The sequence below is a fragment of the Lolium perenne genome, chromosome 7 (assembly GCF_019359855.2).
Source record: "Lolium perenne isolate Kyuss_39 chromosome 7, Kyuss_2.0, whole genome shotgun sequence".
Lineage (NCBI taxonomy): Eukaryota > Viridiplantae > Streptophyta > Magnoliopsida > Poales > Poaceae > Lolium > Lolium perenne.
In genome coordinates, this window is record NC_067250.2 from 78,976,951 (window position 1) to 78,984,437 (window position 7,487).

The following is a 7,487-nucleotide window of genomic DNA, read 5'->3' on the forward strand; positions in this document are numbered from 1 at the left end:
CATAAAGGTACCTCCAGCAGCTGAATCCAATAGGTTCCGTGAAGAAAAATTCAGTCCTGCATAAAAGGTTTGGATGATCATCCAAGTAGTCAGTCCATGGGTTGGGCAATTTTCAACCAAAGATTTCATTCTTTCCCATGCTTGTGCAACATGCTCGGTATCCAATTGCTTAAAATTCATCATGCTACTTCTCAAAGATATAATTTTAGCAGGAGGATAATATCTACCAATGAAAGCATCCTTACATTTAGTCCATGAATCAATACTATTCTTAGGCAGAGATAGCAACCAATCTTTAGCTCTTCCTCTTAACGAGAAAGGAAACAATTTTAATTTTATAATGTCACCATCTACATCCTTATACTTTTGCATTTCACATAGTTCAACAAAATTATTAAGATGGGCAGCAGCATCATCAGAGCTAACACCAGAAAATTGCTCTCTCATAACAAGATTTAGTAAAGCAGGTTTAATTTCAAAGAATTCTGCTGTAGTAGCAGGTGGAGCAATAGGTGTGCACAAGAAATCATTATTATTTGTGTTTGTGAAGTCACACAACTTAGTATTTTCAGGAGTACCCATTTTAGCAATAGTAAATAAAGCAAACTATATAAAGTAAATGCAAGTAACTAATTTTTTTTTTGTGTTTTTAATATAGCAAACAAGATAGCAAATAAAGTAAAGCTAGCAACTATTTTTTTGTGTGTTTTGTTTTAGTGCAGCAAACAAAGAAGTAAATAAAAGTAAAGCAAGACAAAAACAAAGTAAAGAGATTGGAGGTGGAGACTCCCCTTGCAGCGTGTCTTGATCTCCCCGGCAATGGCGCCAGAAAATCTACTTGCTGCGCGTAGTTGACGTATGTCTTTCCGTTCAACACGCGTCCGTTGGGAACCCCAAGAGGAAGGTGTGATGCGTACAGCAGTAAGTTTTCCCTCAGTAAGAAACCAAGGTTTATCGAACCAGTAGGAGCCAAGAAGCACGTTGAAGGTTGATGGCGGCGGAGTGTAGTGCGGCGCAACACCAGGGATTCCAGCGCCAACGTGGAACCTGCACAACACAACCAAATTACTTTTCCCCAACGTGACAGTGAGGTTGTCAATCTCACCGGCTTGCTGTAACAAAGAATTAGATGTATAGTGTGGATGATGATGTTTGCAGAGAACAGTAGAACGAGTATTGCAGTAGATTGTATTCGATGTAAAAGAATGGACCGGGGTCCACAGTTCACTAGAGGTGTCTCTCCCATAAGATAAATAGCATGTTGGGTGAACAAATTACAGTTGGGCAATTGACAAATAAAGCGGGCATGACCATGCACATACATGTTATGATGAGTATTGTGAAATTCAATTGGGCATTACGACAAAGTACATAGACCGCTATCCAGCATGCATCTATGCCTAAAAAGTCCACCTTCAGGTTATCATCCGAACCCCCACCAGTATTAAGTTGCAAACAACATACAATTGCATTAAGTATGGTGCGTAATGTAATCAATAAATACATCCTTAGACATAGCATTGATGTTTTATCCCTAGTGGCAACAACACATCCACAACCTTAGGGGTTGCTGTCACTCCCCCAGATTTAATGGAGACATGAACCCACTATCGAGCATAAATACTCCCTCTTGGAGTTACAAGTATCAACTTGGCCAGAGCCTCTACTAATAACGGAGAGCATGCAAGATCATAAACAACACATAGATAATAGATTGATAATCAACATAGCATAGTATTCACTATTCATCGGATCCCAACAAACGCAACATGTAGCATTACAAATAGATGATCTTGATCATGTTAGGCAGCTCACAAGATCTAACAATGATAGCACAATTAGGAGAAGACGACCATCTAGCTACTGCTATGGACCCATAGTCCAGGGGTGAACTACTCACACATCACTCCGGAGGCGACCATGGCGGTGAAGAGTCCTCTGGGAGATGATTCCCCTCTCCGGCAGGGTGCCGGAGGCGATCTCCTGAATCCCCTGAGATGGGATTGGCGGCGGTGGCGTCGCTGGAAGGTTTTCCGTATCGTGGCTCTCGGTACTGGAACTATTCTCGACGAAGGCTTATGTAGGCGGAAGGGTAGGTCAGGGGGCGCCACGAGGGCCCCACACGCCAGGGCCGCGCGGCCAAGGCCTGGGCCGCGCCGCCCTGTTGTGTGGGCGCCTCATCGCCCCACTTTGTATCTCCTCCGGACTTCTGGAAGCTTCGTGGAAAAATAAGATCCTGGGCGTTGATTTCGTCCAATTCCGAGAATATTTCCTTACTAGGATTTCTGAAACCAAAAACAGCAGAAAACAGCAACTGGCTCTTCGACATCTCGTTAATAGGTTAGTGCCGGAAAATGCATAAATATGACATAAAGTATGTATAAAACATGTGAGTATCATCATAAAACAAGCATGGAACATAAGAAATTATCGATACGTTGGAGACGTATCACTACTTCAAATACTTAGTTTTATTACAAACCCACAAAGGGGCCAAAATGATGCGTCTCATTGTTTTTCAGGATTTACTTGGAGGATTCTAGATCATCCTCCGAGGCTTGATACGTGCCATCCTTGCTGGAACCTTCGCTGGCATCATCTTTTCGGTGCGCGCTGGACCCGGAGCCCTCCTCGTCATCCTCGTCGTCGGAGAAACCGGGTGGAGGTGACATAGGCATCCCTGATGGGCCTGCCGAAGATGGTACCCGGTGTTTACTGAAGGCCCACGAGTCGAAGAATATGAAGCTCGGAAGCCCAATTAGTTGTTGTTAAGGAAAGATAGAATTGTATTAGGAATAAAGAGATTTGTAACTTTACGGGTTGAACTCAAAGAGTCTCCCGGAATCTGTAAACTTGTGTAATACGAAACCCTCGGCTCCGCCTCCTATATAAGGGGGAGTCGAGGGACAAAGAGAGGATCGAATCATTGTCAACACAACCCTAGTTTTCATAGTAGTCGAGTACTTTTCCGGCTGAAACCCTCGAGATCTACTTGCCCTCTACTTCCAGCAAAACCCTAGTCTACAACTTGTAGGCATTGACAAGTCAATACCTTGTCAATTGGCGCCGACCGTGGGGATTAGAGGCGACAAGGATCTGATCTCGATGGCACGCTCAACATCGTCGACATCTTCAATGGACAGAGGTAAACGGATCGAAACTGATATAGTCGATTTTGTTCCTCACCCGCCCTCCCGTGTGGATGCATATGCGTATCTGGAGGAGCCTATGGAGATGACGTTCGGGAGGTTCCACTTCCACGTCGGAAAAGAAGGGTCGCATCGTCTCGAGGTTCCGGTTTCGTCGGAATCGTCGGCGGCCGATTCCGATTTTTCGGGATCATCGTCATCGTTCAAGATCGACGCCAAGGAAATCTCATCACCGCGCTTCGACAAGTCGTCAACGAGCGGAGAACTCGTCAAGATCTTCAGCGGCATGTCCTTCGAGTCGTTTGCGGACTCCAATATAAGCAGCAACTCAGACAACGTCGACAGCTACAACTTCATCGATAGATCTACTTCTGTTCGGGAGGTCTTCACCGATCTATATGACGGTGTCACCAATCCCAACAAAAATATAGCTTCCAAATATCATCAAATTTATGTAGTTGGAGAAGCAAGTCACCCGGAGGAGACGTCAGAGGATTTCAATGATGTGGGAAATCCATACGTCGATCCCGCTGATCTTACGCAAGGTTTGGGCACCAAGTATGTCGGGCCTACACCGCGACTAAGGGTGCAGCTCCCACAAGCGGCTTGGGACAGAGCTGCAAAAGCCATGGACGGTACAGAGCCGATGAATACAACTGCTACGGCAGAAGAGTTACAAGCATACCAATATAGACTCGCCCGTGCTGGATGAGAACTTGGAAAGCAGACATCTGAGCTTAATAGGAGAAAGGCCGCAGCTTCTGCATCAAGCCGAAGAAGGGCAGAGCTGAGCCGACAGTCAGGAACTTCGGGAGATAGTCACAGAGATGCTCGTAATAGGGGAAGATCGCGGCTGCAGAACATACCTGAAGCCGAGAGGGAGAATCTGATCCAGAACCTCGACATGTCTTTTATGTCAATAGACACAAGAGGAAACATTATTCCCAAAACACCGGAAGCTGGATATATGGCGACACAGGCCTTCATACTAGCGAACAAGCCACCCCCAGGAGATCCAAGAGAGGCAATGGCAGGAGTCGGAGTCATGGGGACAGCGTTTGCAGGAACAAGCACACCTCCCGAAGGTGCCACAAGACAAAATAGTCCACGACCTACAGTGGTGGTTCAGAATCCCCCAAGAACATCGACATGAGATACAACGACACAGGCGCGGGTCGATAGGGCGCGTCAAGAAAAGATAGAACGTCGGCAGTCACCAAAGGTTGACGAGGAGATGTGCGGACTCCCTTGTTTTACTCGACGAGTTCGCAAAACTCAAACTACCCGATAACTACAAGAAGTTCGATGGTTTGCAAGATCCAGAGGATTGGCTAGTTGACTACCTGGAAACAGTGAAATTGATAGGTGGAACCAAAGCAACTGCCATGGAGAGCATCCAGGTGTATTTGAGTGGTGCAGCACGATCATGGATCAAGAAGCTACCACCTGGATCCAGCGATAGCTGGGAGACCTTCGAGGATATGTTCGTGAAGAATTTCCTATCAACATGCAAGAAACCTGCGTCAATAGAACAATTGAGAGCTTGTCGACAGAAGTATGATGAGTCAATGAGGATGTACATCCAGAGGTGGAACATCATTAAAAACTCGGTAGACAACATATCTGACGAGAGGGCGATAGATGCTTTTGTCGCTGGGATCCGAAGAAAAGATTTCATCGAGGACTTGGGAAGGACTAATGACGTGGGCATTACTCTTCGGGTAACCGACATTGCCCTATCCTATATTATCTAGTTGGAGGCCCATGAAGGCACTTGGAGGCAAGACGGGTCACCTGGATGGCGCACCAGAAGATTCCTTGGCGGGCAAGACAAGGAAGCGGCCGAACAAGGAAAGATTAGATTTAAAACTACTGTAAACCTAGTCGTACTCGGTTAGACCTCTTGAGACCTGGCCTCTTATATAAAGGCCAGGAGAGGGGCTGCCGAGGGACACAATCAATCTCAGCAATCTTAGCCACCAAAAGTCTAGAGCTAGGTCACCGTAGCACTTAGCCTCTCGACGAGATCTCAGCCGAACTATTCGGCACCCCATTGTAACCCAATTTCTTCATAATCAAGATCACACAGGCAGGACGTAAGGGTTTTACCTCATTGAGGGCCCCGAACTTGGGTAAATCGCTCTCCCCGCTTGTCTGTGAACCGATGTCTCGTGTCAGCTTGCAGGATTCCATCAACCCTAAGCCCCAATCGGAGGGCATTGCCGAGGAGTACCCTCGACAATTGGCGTCGTCTGTGGGAACCCTGTCGGCACAAGATCGGACATCGGTAGAGCCATTCATGTCATCAGCAGCTTCATCAACACCGTCATCGCCAAGGATGGGAAGCCCGATTCGCTTCGGCTCCTACGAATTCACCCCGCACAGCGACTCGTCTCGCTCGACCTTTTCCAATCTACAAGGCAACATGGAGATGACCTTCGGGAGCGTCGACTACAACGTCAACTCGGAAGGAATCCTTCGGCTGCTGGAATCACCCACTTCCAGATCGACGAGTCCGAGCGCGTCATCATCATTCGACCTTTCGGCTGGTCTGACAGGCTCAACGAGTTCGCCCGTGCCATCGACTCCTCGTTCAGCGTCTTCAATGTCGGTTGGATCCGACAATCCCACATCTTCGGAGTTAACCTCGTACTACTGCTTGAACTGCGACACCAGGCACGGGCTAGGGTCAAGCGACACACCGTTCATCTGCAATGCCCAGTATTCATCGGGAGAGGACAGTGTCGACAACATCGTCCGAGGTGTCACCCGAGGAACAGCGCACCACCAGGTTTATGTTGCCAACAACACGAGGAACAGGGGAGACGGAGATCGCACCCCCCGTTCCAGCAGGCGAGCAAGTTTTGAGAACAGCGCCAACAATAACAACAGCGATCATACCATCGCAGAGGAGGAGTGGGCAGCAGCCAAGGCAGCCGTGCTTAACAACACGCCGCTCCCGGCAGGAACCACAGTTGGCACCCTCAACGCTTACCGCTCTATATTGGAGAAAAACCGGGAACGATTATCCAAAGAACAAGCCACCCTCGAGAGACGCCTATCCGCGACAGACCGATCCAGTGAACAACGAAGAGGCTCGCAAGGAAGCGCCTCCCGAAGTACTCAAGGGGCAGGCAAGCACCGATCAAGACTATCCAGGCTCTCGGAAGACGACGCGAGAGAAATAACGTCGAACCTGACCAAGTCCTTTATGACCACGGACACCGCGGGCATGCCACGGCCAAAAACCGTCGCGGGAGCAACCGCCAACCTCGCTGCATACCTCATCAATCAGCGCCCTGAAGGTTCCATGGCTCAAGCCCACCGAGGTGCCCTAGAAAGTCTCACAATATTGGGAGATAATCTGGTTCCGCGGAAGGAAAAGACCACATTGCAGGCTAGCGGCTCAAAGCATCGTGCGAGAGATGCTCGGGATGAAATCACCCAGAGCAGGATCGACAAAGCAAGGCGACGACGCGCCGCTAGGGAGGAATATGACAGTGATTCTTCAGATGAGAGTCAGGAGAACGACGGCGAGCTAAGAGGAGCCGATTGTTTAAGCTACAAAATCCGTGAGGCGATGCCACCAAGAAAGTTCAAACCCACCCCTACTGACGCTGCCAAATACGATGGGTAGCAGGAGCCAAGGTCCTGGATAGAAGATTATCTGCATACTGTGATTCTGCATAAGGGCAATCAGTTAGCAGCAATGTAGTGCTTGCAGCTTTACCTAAAGGATTCAGCGCGAGCCTGGTTAAGGGGTCTGCCGAAGGGTTCCATCAAGTCATGGGACGACCTAGTAGACGCTTTCGTTGCCAATTTCCAAGCAACATACAAAAGGCCCGTCGGGATTGAAGAATTACGGCATTGCCAGCAAAAGCAGAAGGAATCGATGCGCGCATACATCGGGAGATTCACCAAGCTCCTAAATGCTGCCGAAGATGTATCTGTCGACAGAGCAATCGACGCCTTCAATGATGGCATTCGACGTGAAAGCTACATAGAAGAACTTGGACGCAAAAAGGCAAAAACCATAACCAAGTTAATGGAAATCGCTAACAGCTGGGCTGATGGCGAGGACAACGTACAAAAGCCGCGATAGCGCAGTGACGACGAAGACGACGACCAGCCGAAGCACGACTCGGGTGGACGAAGGAATCGTCACAAGAGAAGGAAGAACCGCAGCTATGACGACAACAACCTGGTAGTCGCAGGGTACTCTGATCGGTACGACGATCGATATGACGACAGACGAGACGATCGACAAGACGGAAATTGGAACAACTCTGGGAACCGTGGCAATTATAAACCACGGCAACAGAGGACTCCCGAACTGCC